A 12,525-nucleotide genomic window follows, 5' to 3' on the forward strand; every position below is an offset into this window, starting at 1 on the left:
CCTTATCAGACCCTTAATTGCCCTCCCCACCATGTTGTGATGGTTATGAAATTCCTGAGCCCAGCTGGGCGATGAGACCTGTCCCAAATAAGAAAAGGCATCTTCCCTGTCCCACTGCCACTCTATAGAAGGAAAGGATATGTGCCTCGACCAATCAGTAAATGAAATTTTCACCATGAACCATTCCTTTGATTTCTGGCTATAAAAACTGATCAATAGCACATGTTTGGGGTCCACTCCCCCAGACTACTAGGAAGTCAGCCTGCTGTTCTGGCAGAGACCCTTTCCTCTAATAAGTTCTATCTTCTCTACATTCTGCCTTGTGTCCGGAAATTCTTTTCCAACCCACGTTTGGACCACGACCCATGAGTGTTTTTTGTAGACACTAAGGCTCTCCACCTGATGGAGGATTTGACTACGTGCTGATCACAAGCATGTAGGTCCCAGACTGGTTGGAAAAAGAAGGCTGATGATTAAGGTTCCCAAGACATCACCCTGTCACCTCTCCACCAACTAATCAAAAGAATGTCCATGAACTGATAATTCACCCTGAGACCCTCACTCCTAATGTTGTCTTTAGAAACACTTGCCCAAAAGTCTTCAGGGAGTTTGGGTCTTTTGAGCATTAGCTGCTTGTTATCCTTGCTTCGCATCCTGCAAATAAACACTGTACTTTCCTTCACCACAACTGGTATCAGTAGATTGGCTTTGCTCTGCATTGGGTGAGTGAATCTGTGTTTCGTTTGGCAATAATTTTGGCAACCATGAAGGGGCCACCATCCCCAGTGGGCATCTCAACCATAGCACACTGGCCCCTGACCAGTGGCAGCTCATGGATACGACTCAGCAGCTGCTTGAGCACCTTTGTCTCAGAGATGGCCCTGAACACTTGCCACTGAGCAGGCATCATTGGCCCATGGCACTTTTGATTTCTGTGGTAAAGGGAAAAAGACACATGCTTTGCTGGTTGAGATTTCTCTAGTAAGTAGTGGAACTTGTGTGTGATAATACCAGGGTATTCATTCTCTTAGCCATCTGGGTCTGTCAGTGGCTAAACATTTGTTGGGATTTTCCCTTTTGGGCTGAGGAGTTTGAAACCCTGAGAGACAACATTTGTTTGTTTGTTTGAGATTTTAAGATTACCAGCCATAAACAACTGAGAATGGGTAATCAGAGCTCTGTTTCATCTTATATTCCCTACGGTGTATTTTGCAGAATTGGGAAATTCTTAGCTCTTAGTTTCGTGGGCTCATACCCATGAAAAGGAGAAGGGGATATTTTTCTAAAAATCATGTGGTCACAGTATTCTTTAGGCTCTGGAGAATAATGCCCCAGATGGGGCACTTTTTGACATTCTAAATCTTGTTTTTGCATATGAAAAAGCTGGCTTGTTAAAAGTATCTCTTCACTCTTCTGACCAGAAGGAAACAAATCTTACTAGGAGGAACTTACATTTTTCTCCCTGTGCCTTTGAAATGTAAATGTTCTACCCTGGGCTCTAATGTACTCTCACTCACTCTTGTCTATACCATTGCCAATTCCTGAGACTGAGGGGGAAAAAGGGAGAAGAGTCCTTTTTAAACTCAGGCAGGAAAACTGTGAGATCTCTGTTTGTCTGGAATGTATGTATGTCCATGTGTACATTATAAATATATCTCTTTTCCTTTGGATGGTATTATCAAAGTTAGTTTGTAAATGAGCTCTATTTAATTGACTTAAAGGAAATTAAGCACTTACAGAAATTCTCAGAAATATAAAAGAAACTAAGTTGAATGAATTTCAGATTCATGTGATCTGAAAAATATTCAATATTAAATTTGGGATAATGGCTGACTTGGTCTAATGTCTCATAAAGTTTTCTTGGGCAATCTAAACATAATTTTTGAGAACAAGTGAATAAAATAGAAGTAAATGAGACAAGAGTTTTTAGGTGAACTCTGGGAATAATTATGTTTTAGGAATGTCTACTTAAAAATAGCTTTTCTGGAAGTTTTAGTAACTTGAAATTTTAGAGTTTAACTAAATTAAGCTAAATGATGAGAATTCATTGAATATCGAGGTCTTTTCCAAATAAAATAATATACTGAAATATTAATTACTAAACATTGGCTTCCTTTTACAGAGAAAGTAAAGATATTTAAGACTATTAATAAATATGTTTGGTGTCACACTGAGACATTTTCCATAAGAAAGTACATATTTTTAGAAATTATAAATAGCATTTATTTATAAATTTGCCAATCTACAGAATGCTAATGTAAAGAACAGCTCATAATTGCTTACTTCTTAATTTTCACTAGGAATTTAGGTTTTTAAGACTTGAGAATTCTAATTAAATATGTAATTAAAGCCACTAGAAATAATGAGAACATTTTCATATACAGAGTAATAGGAGGTGTGTTTTCATTAAAAGAAGGTATGAAGAATAGGAATTTATTTTGTTAAAGAAAAAGGAAGTAATTTTGTCTTAAAGCTGGTTATTTCTAAAGAGGAAATAAAATAAAGGGCAAGTTAATATGAATATAGAAAGTTGTAGATTTCTGGGGAAAAAGTAATCTTTAGAAAGAAATTCTATGTGTTGTCAGGACTCACTAAGATTAGAATGAATTTAATTGAGTAAATGAATTTTAAGATTAAAAGTAAAGTGGTACAAAAACTTAAAATTTTTTTCTCTCTCTGTTAAGAGAAAAAAGTTTTCTTGGAATATTGATTTGCTTTTGATTACAGATTGTAAATTTTCTTTACCTTTTAAATAATCTGTTATAACTTTCTCTATTTGCTTTTAAAATCTTTCATTGTAACTTTGGTTAAATGGATACACATTGTTTCACAGTGATCTGTAATCCTATTTGACCAAGTGTCTTGAAACTTTTTAACATTTTGGATAAACTTCTCAAGGATAGAATCCTGATGAAAGATATTTTGACCTCTTGATAGTTTTGGGATGTTTCAGAGGACCCCTAAATCATCTCAAAGAGAGATATTAAACTAATTAGGATGATTTGGTATGTTATGGGAGGCACTGTCAATTGATTAGAGATAAATGTATCTCCAACATTTTAGGTTATCCATTTAGATTATACTAAATATCATTAATATAGATATTCTTATGTTATATGAAATTAAATAAAATTTCTAAAATTTGAATATGTCAAATTTGTATGTTACAGAAGTAAACAAATTTTTTTTTGTCAATTGCATTTTAACAAGCTCTTTAATTGTGTCTTTTTAAGTCTTTTTATCATTCATAGATGCTTTTGCAAAAGTGCTTCATCTTCAGGAAGATTCATACTAAAGACTTTCTGACAAGTGCAGGTTTCTGATAACTTTCAAATCATACCATTGAATTGGGTAAGAAATTAAAGAATTCTAATGGAAATCCCGATGGTTTCATAAAGGTTAAGGCTGCAAACTGTAAACAGCTCAAATGTTCATCATCAAGTGAATGAGTAATTCACATCAGCAATAAAGGGGGATGAAATATTAATATACACAACATGGATGAATCTCAAAACATGCTGAGTGAAAGAAAACAGGAACCAAAGACACACTGTTAGATTCTATTTATGGAAATTTGAGAATGGGAAAACTATAGTCACTGAAAGCAAATCATCATATCACTTTTGTAGGAAGGTGAGGATTGACCACAAAGCAGCCTAAGGAAACTTTCTGGGTAATGGAAATTTTCTGTATCATGATTGTGGTAGTGATTACACAACTGTACATATTTGTCAAAATTTATCTAACTGTGCTATACACTTAACATGAGTGCTATTAGTTGTATGTATATTGTACCCCAGTAGGGGTGATTAAAAGGAAATATATATTATGTATGACATATAAATATATGTTTACATATATTACATATATATCATGACAATAGAATAAAATATGTTCTTAGTGATTAAATTGCCATTTAGCCAACAACCAGAATGCCAAACATCCTTATTTTTTTCTTGTTTTTCCTTTCTCTAACCTTTCAAAAAGCATCATTTTTAAGAGTCACATCAACATTGCTGATTAGATTTGCAGTAATTTGAAAACACAGAAGACATTCCTTTTAAAAATATAAACAAAAGCTTCTTTCATCTGCTCTCTAGATCTTTTTATTCTTATGCCACATTCTTTACACCAGTTGACCAATTGAGTTAGGCACTCATTTCCTTTTGCACAAATCTTTGTTGTGTTTCTGCTAGTTCTGCATTAGGGACTATTAAGGAGGAAAACCACTGACACAAAATGGTTTCATTTGTGCTGAAGCCCACGATACCACGCATGTATTTAATACCTAACCTACTTGCAATTTCGACCTTCACCAGAAATGTTATCTTAATTCTGAAATCTGGAATTTTCTGGTCGGCACCAATGTGGTAATCTATCACAGGGGCCCTCTCCATCTCCCCCAAACCAAGAAGAAGAGGCAATCTGCATGATAAACTCAAGGCTTCCCTTCCCTACAAAGAGAAGATAGTACTGGTCCCAAATAACCTTTTTTTCTTTTGCTAATGACTTTCTTGCCCACCCTCCTTTCTATAAAAACCTTCCACTCTGTATAACTTCTCAAAGTGCCCTTCTATTTACTAGATGAGATGCTGCCCAATTCATAAAGCATCAAATAAGGCCAATCAGATTTTCAAATTTACTCAGTTGAACTTTGTTTTTGAACAAGACATGATCTTAAACAAGATAAACATTGCCCCTGTTTTCATCTCAGGTGGCTTCAGCCTGCAGCTGCTTGAAGCAGGAGTTTGGTTCCTGGCCAGAGATTGAAGTCAGGCCGGGGCAGTGAAAGCACTAAATCCCTAGCCACTAGACCACCAGGGACTAGTGGCCAGTGACAAGTTCCTGACCTGTCTGCTGTGTAGAAATGAATTTCCACAGACATGGAAAGTACTGAAACAAGTAAAGTGTTTATTAGGAGGACAAAGAATACATGTGGCTAGACACATGGGTGGGCTCAGAGAGAGAGTTGTGCTCACTTGGTAGTTTGAATCACTTTTATGGGGAATTTCTTCCAGGTTTCCTTTGACCAATCATCTTGCTTTGCCTGCTTCTGAGTCCATATTTGGTATACCTCAGGGTCCTCCCGTGTTCATGTGCATCTCTTAGCCAAGATGGATTCTAGCGAAGAGGCCTATGGGTAGTTGACATCACTTGCTATGGGGTGGTGCCCTCTCCCTTTTTGACCTCCAAGGAACCTTTCTGCACATGTGTAGCTGGGAAGGTCTCCTTGACTACGAGAGTGAGGAACATCTAGTCTTTTATCTCTTATCTGGGCAGGGCACAGCCTCCTTTCTTGATTGCCCTGTTATTGATATTTTGGAGTTTCTGTCCAGAGGGAATGAACTCCTGCTGCTTACCCTGGGGCCCATCTATCTCCTGCCTCACTTTCACAGAACTCACAATCTGCTGTGAGAGACAGTCAGAATATGAGCACACACACACAAATAATTTTAAAGCCCGATAGATTTGAAGTCAATAGAAAAGACATTGAGGGCTTCCCTGGTGGCACAGTGGTTAAGAATCTGCCTGCCAGTGCAGGGGACACGGGTTCAAGCCCTGGTCCAGGAAGATCCCACATGTGGTGGAGCAACTAAGTCCGCGAGCCACAACTACTGAGCCTGCGTGTTGCAACTACTGAAGCCCATGAGCCTAGAGCCCGTGCTGTGCAACAAGAGGAGCCACCACAATGAGAAGCCCTCACACTGCAACGAAGAGAATCCCCCGCTTGCCACAACTAGAGAAAGCCCACGTGCAGCAACGAAAACCCAATGCAGCCATAAATAAATAAATTAATTAAAAATAAATTTTAAAAAAGACATTGAAAAAGAAGTGGGCCTCCTTTTGATAAGGAAGTCAGAGGTTTCTCTGTAACTTCTTTTGAGAACAATAAGCCACGTCTTTTCCTTCTTCTACATTTTCTCTCCCCACTGCTGACCCCAACAAAATGCTGAAGGCAGAATTTGCACTCAATAGATTACTTTTTAAATTGATGTAAAAGTATAAAGTATATTTATGTGCCTTAAAGTATGGAAGGGCATATATTTGGAGCATAAAATCTCAATACCTGCTGGAAATATCACAAAATTGATGAATATAAAACTAATTATATAATAGGGAAATTAAAAAGAAATTTCAGGCTGTGTAGAGACTAAATTAAGAGAACAATAACATATATAATAGCTGAATATTTTGGCATTTGAAATTGGAATTTAAAAAATAGATAAGAGAGGAAGAAATAGGAGTCGTAATTAATAACTGAAGGACAAAGGGGGGATAGGTAGCTTATTTAGCTTATTTCTGCCTTTTTAGTTGCAGAAAATATCAGTTTTGAAACCAGATATGGTTGCAATGTATTAGTTCTGCACAAAGTGCTAGGATGAGTTTCCCCACACCCACAGTTTGGGGATAGTGCTTTACTCATAACTCATCTTTCATGCATTTGCCTAAATTCTTGTGGAATACAGCTGGACGTGCAGCTCATAAATATGACCTTTGGATGTGTTTTAAACACTACTGAACTCCATTTTAATTTTACATATTAAAGCCTCTGGGCTCTATTTACTCTTTCATTGTATAACATTCATTTATCTTATGAAAAACGCTGTGATTCACTGTTGGTCTAGCTTTTTTTTTTCACTTATTTGGAAGATTTTTAGAATCCAAACTGTATTGTTATTTATCTTGGAAATCAGAAACACTTTCGGGAGTCAATTCTCTGAGTCCCAAACCCCTCACCTGACACCATCTTGTGGTGCTGTGCCCTGGGGGGAGGACACAGCAGGATCTGCAGGTGGAGCGGCCTAGAGAGCTGAGGGTATTATGTGTCTGTTTTATCGCCAAGATTAGTCAAGCCCCAAATTATAGTGTTGAGGGAGAAATTTTTCACCTAATGAGGTATGGGGAAGTCATTTAGGCTTATACATGGTTCAGTGTAAACTTTGTGTGAACTGAAAGAGCCTGTCAAACACACACAGCACATCTGCTTTAACCATTAAGGAAAAGAAATGTCTGACTCACAAAGAAGGATAAATGACTCCCTTCTTACGATGCCCATGTTCACACCCTCTCGAAGATGAGCTTCCTTTCCCACGTGCCAGGGTCCTGCTGTCTCACTAGATATGTCCTCAATCTGTCTCTTTTGAAATCTTTAAGGAATAGCCCCATAACGTTTGATGTATGTTCTTTGTTCTGATAAAGCATAAGACTACCATGCTTCAGTGGAGAAGTTCCTTAGAGCCTTTTGAGGGGCTGCCTCCCAGATTATAGCCCTCAGCTTGGCTCAAATAAAACTATTTTCTGCTCCTATTATAAATTCTTTATTATTTCCCTCCACAGTGTGTTATTCCTTATGAAGTCCAGCTGTTCTAGGCTGACACCAAGCCACCCTGAAGCAGCCATCGTGTCTTCATTGCCTCTTTCTCACATCTGGGTCCTTGAAGGTTGCTGAGATCACACTTGCTTGTCTGTGTCCATGGAACCCAGGGCAGAGCCCAGGTCCTCCCACCAGGGCCCTGGATTCTGGTACCAAACCCAGGAGAAGGTGTGCTCTAGTGATATCAGCCTCACCTGGCACCAAGGCCAAGATTGTCATGTGTTTTTTCCCAGACTACTTCTGTGGGAAAGGGTTTTGTGATGTTTTGTTTTCCCTAGTTCACCCTAGAGAGATGCAAGGAGGAAGTCTGATGCAGACTTTCCAGCTTACAAACATCTGAGGGCTGTGTCTCAGGTCAGGATCAATGTTCCCTTTTCCATGGGCATTCAAGTCAGTGAGGCAGCCTGACTTGAGGGCCAGGACTCTGCCTCTGTAGTCCTGGAGTTGATGGCTGAAGGCTGGGGACAGGGGCGCTGCAGTTCTGCCCAAGGGGAATTAAAGGCCAGAAAGCCCTGGTTTCTGCAGGAGTCTGATCATCGCCTGGAATGTATGCCAGTTTACATATAATTTCTTTATCCTATTTATTCATTATTGTTATTTCTCATTGTACTTTGGGACTCAAGTTTTTATTGTTATAGAAATCCAATGTTTTCAAAGATTCTCCCTCAAGGATTCTACTGTTAACATTTTTCATTAAGAGAAATGCCTGTCTATTCCAATCTTTCTTTCCCTCCATTATTGACTCTGTCTTTTCTAGGTCTTGTCCTTGTCTCCTGGGCCACAGTCAGTAATGTCTCCACTTATGTATTCTGAGTGTGTGATCATTTGGTCCAAGGGATTCTGCTGAATGAAGTATAAATTCTGATATCTTTCTCTTGCAAACTTTCAAAACCTACAAATAAAATGAAGATATGGGCAATATAAAATGAAAATATAATGTTCCATTCTTATTAATATCTATCTCTATTTCCATAGAATTCAATTATTGGCCCCCGATGACTATATTTTTCAAAAGAATTCCCTAAATAATTACCAGTAATTCACTACTCCAATGTAATGTAGAAGATATTCTTAGTGTATTCTTCAAATTCATGTTGATGGAATGCTCAAGTTCCCTATATCAAATTGAGCTCCTATATTCCCTCTGAATAATAAAACTAAGATATGTTTGCTAAAGGTTGTTGAAAAACAACATTTTAGCTTGACATGGATGGTACAAATATAGTATCACTAAGGGTGAAAATTTAGTATATGTCCTGTGGACTACCAGTTTCATGTTCCACAAGCACAATCGAACCATTTAAATACAGAATTATTTCCTAATTCTCTATGATATAAATCTCATTATAAATAACAAGCATTTTGAAAGCTTTAAATTTTTAACTATAGCTAATTAATTTGTACCTTTTCTCCTCTATCAACAAAAATTGACTTTCATGGTTAACTCAGTTAAAAAATAAAACAGCACAATAGGAAAGAAGTAAAATATCTCCATTGCCTACAATATATAAAAATATATATAAATATGTTGATGAAAAAACGTGGGTCTGCTCTCCCATGTGCAGTAAAGCAAATCTACTGACACCAGGTTATGGTGAAGGAAAGTGCAGCGTTTACTGCAGGTGCCAGGCAGGGAGTTCAGGTCAGCTAGTGCTCAAAACACCTGAACCCCCTTTCCTGGGGGGTTTCATGAAAGCATTTTTAAATACCAGGTGAGAGAGGGGAATCACAGGGTGTGTGATCGGCTCCTGCACAATTCTTTGGTTGATGTGAGGTAACAGAGCAGTGCCACAGTGATTAACGTTATCAATCCTCAGGCTCCAGTAAAAGATATCCTACTTAAAAGTTTTAAAAGTTAAAAAAAAATAAACATTAACTGAGTAGAGGGAAGGTATCCTCAATTTCAGAACAGTGTAAAGTCAGCAAATATCACAACTGGTGCACCCCTTGAAGATACTGATCTTGACTGGTTGCAATTTTTAAGAAAACACATTTGTGTAAAATTAACTCTGCACTTAAAAAATTGAGTCACAGGTTTTAGGTTTTCTAAATGCTCTAAAAGTACTTATTTTTCCTTTCCAAGAAGGGACTTTCAACCTCCCCCAAAGTAAAAGGGCAGTGCCTCTTGTATTGCTTTCTCTCACTGAACACACCGAAGAAAAATTGCATCATGTTGGTGTCTATCTGAATAATGTGCTCAGGGCTCTCCCTGAATCACTGCATGGTTCTCATTTGCACGTGGGAGCCAATGGGTCTAAGTGCAGGCCACCACAAGATGTGCCACTATGGCATGTGGATTATTTTGAGCTGAAAACAATCAAGGCCCAAAAGACTCAGGAAGAGCCTTTGAACTCCCCCACTTATTGCCTAAAATAATTTAAGACAGGAGGCCTGTCCCAGGAAGAAGCTATCACTAGAGATAAATGTAGTATAACACTAGGTGTGGTAAAACCGGAGGAACATTGAAAAGCCCATTTGATAAAATCCTCTCTGTGGGGCTTCCCTGGTGGCGCAGTGGTTGAGAGTGCACCTGCCGATACCGGGGACACGGGTTCGTGCCCCGGTCCGGGAAGATACCACATGCCGCGGAGCGGCTGGGCCCATGAGCCATGGCTGCTGGGCCTGTGCATCCGGAACCTGTGCTCCACAAGGGGAGAGGCCACAACAGTGAGAGGCACGCGTACCACAAAAAAAAAAAAATTCTCTCTCTGTCTCATTGTCTTTGGATGGATCAGCAAACATTTGTTTACCAAACATTAACTCTTTTTAACTTCCTGTGAATTACCTTACTTCCCCTTGAAATTTCAGACCCATACCTCCTTCTGATGCAAAAATTTGGCCTCTGTGCACTGGTATGGAATCGAATTCGGGGGCAGAGTTTGTGTGAAGTAGAAAAGAATAGGTTTATTGCGTTGCCAGGCAAAGGGGGACATTGCAGGCTAATGCCCTCAAAACTGTGTGTCCCAACCTGGGGGGATTTGGTGAGGAGTTTTATAGCAATGGTTCAAGGTCAGGGTTGCTGATAAGGATTATGGTGTGTTCAGGGCCTGCAATCCTTTAATCTGGCCTCAGGTGGTCTCCTGATGAGCTTCTATGCTTCTCAAGGTTATCAAACTGTGACATTCTCTCTAGAATGAAGGATGCTTCATCAAGTAGTTAACATTTTCCATTTGTTGGGGGTTTGAGTTCTGTAGAAGAGCTCAAAGTTATTGTTATATGTTTCCCTTGAGGCAGAACCAGGATCTTGTCCCAAAGCTGCACTATTGTTTCTTGACAGTTCCTCCCTTGTCTCTGCAGCCCCTCCCTTCCCTGATTAGCAACTATTTGACCCTACCCTTTGGAATTCAGGGCAGGTAGTGGAGGCTGAAGCCTAGTCCCTGCAAACAAGAAATGGGAGACACAGAAAGACTTTAGTGCCCAGGAGCGCCACAGGGTCCTGCTCAGTTTCACTTCTCTTTAGTCAAGAATATATATATGTCACCTTTTCTTGCTGTCTTTGGAATTCTTCATACTTACGTGAATTCCCCATGTGCACATAATAATTTAATTTTCTCTTGTTAATCTGCCTTATGTCATTTTCATTGCCCGCCAAAGAGCTAATGTTACCCAAAAACCTGGGTTTGCCTCTTGGTGGGCGTCAAGCTGAAAGGCACAACAAAAACAAAGATTGGGAGAAGAAAGGATTTGTTACTTGCAGCAAGTAAAGAGAACACCGGGGGTCTTTCCCAAAGCAGTGTCTTCCTGAACAGCAAAATTGGGGAATTTTTAAGCTAAGGGTATATGCATATTCATGAAGGGGTTTGGGTGGTCCACAGAGTCCAAGCTTTAGTGGACTGAAGTCATGAGGGTCAGAAAAGGTCAATATCATCATTCCTTATGTTCCCAGTTGATCAGGCTAATCTTTACCATTGAAAGAGAACTGGGAGTCTTTACAATTATCTTTGTTATTGTTAATTCTTTGACCTGAAAACAGTCCTTTGATTCTGCATTATTTTGTTCCCTTAAGATCATTAATTACCGAGACCCTTTCAACGGCAAGCATCCTGGCCAGGCTTAGATTGCAAAATGGCTTAGGCCAAAAATGACTCCTAGATATACATATTATTAAACTTTTGTTTTATTTTCTCCTGTTAATCAGTCTCACATCAATTTAATTCTTAGACCAGCTCAAAGTGTTACCTGAAACACTTCTTTTGTTGAGCCAAAAGAAACAACCAAGCCAAAGGGCAGGAGAAGGAAGGGTTTATTACTTGCAGCAAGTAAGGAGAACAGCAGGGATTTTCCCAAAACGGTGGCTCCTTGAACAGCCAAATTGGGAAAGTTTTAAACTGTCAACTGAAAAAAAAAAAAAGCACAAACTGAGAGTTGTGAGTTAACTTTTATTTGGGGCAAAATGAGGACTATAGCCAAGGAAACAGCCTCTCAGATAGCTCTGAGGAACTGCTTGAAAGAGTTAGGGGGAAGGTCAGCATGTATGTGATTTTGGTGAAGGGGGACACATGTAATCAGGGACACATTTTGGCAGAAATTTGCTGCTAGTTACGAAATGGTGGCTGCTAGTCACAAGGAGCAGATGTCTCCATTAATGATTTTAGTGGTTTTCTAGATATGAGAAGCTAAAAGAAACTGGGCTCATAAAATCTGAAAATATCGAACTATCTGAAGGCCTGTTCTGCCGGGTTTTCTCAGAGCATAGACTGCCTCATTCCTGATCTCTGTCCTGAATTCCATTCAGGGTGTGTTGAAGGTTGTGAAACAAAATTTATATTTTATGGCAAGACAAGAGAAATTTAAACATAAATTCTTCTCTGCCCTTTGGTCTCCTCTCTCCCCACACTGTGCATTGTGCATCTGCATTATACATTGACCAAACCTCCCCCATAGGCAGGGACACTTGCTCAACCATAAAGAGCAACATTCTCCTAACATCAACGAGACAACTCCCTCCTTAAGAGATAACATTTCTTCTTGACCTTGTAAGGGGTTACATGACCAGCAGGATGGCACTTAGATCTGAATTATGTAAACGTTCAATAAAATGTCATTTGATGTACAGCCCTCTGTCTCAAAAAAAAACTTATATACCTCCCTGGGTTTCTAATGGGCAGAAGAGTTTTCAGAGTTTTCTGAGATGCTCTTCCCAGGTTATA

This window comes from Mesoplodon bidens, assembly GCF_964165515.1.
Source record: "Mesoplodon bidens genome assembly, contig: HAP1_SCAFFOLD_386, whole genome shotgun sequence".
Classification (NCBI taxonomy): Eukaryota; Metazoa; Chordata; class Mammalia; order Artiodactyla; family Ziphiidae; genus Mesoplodon; species Mesoplodon bidens.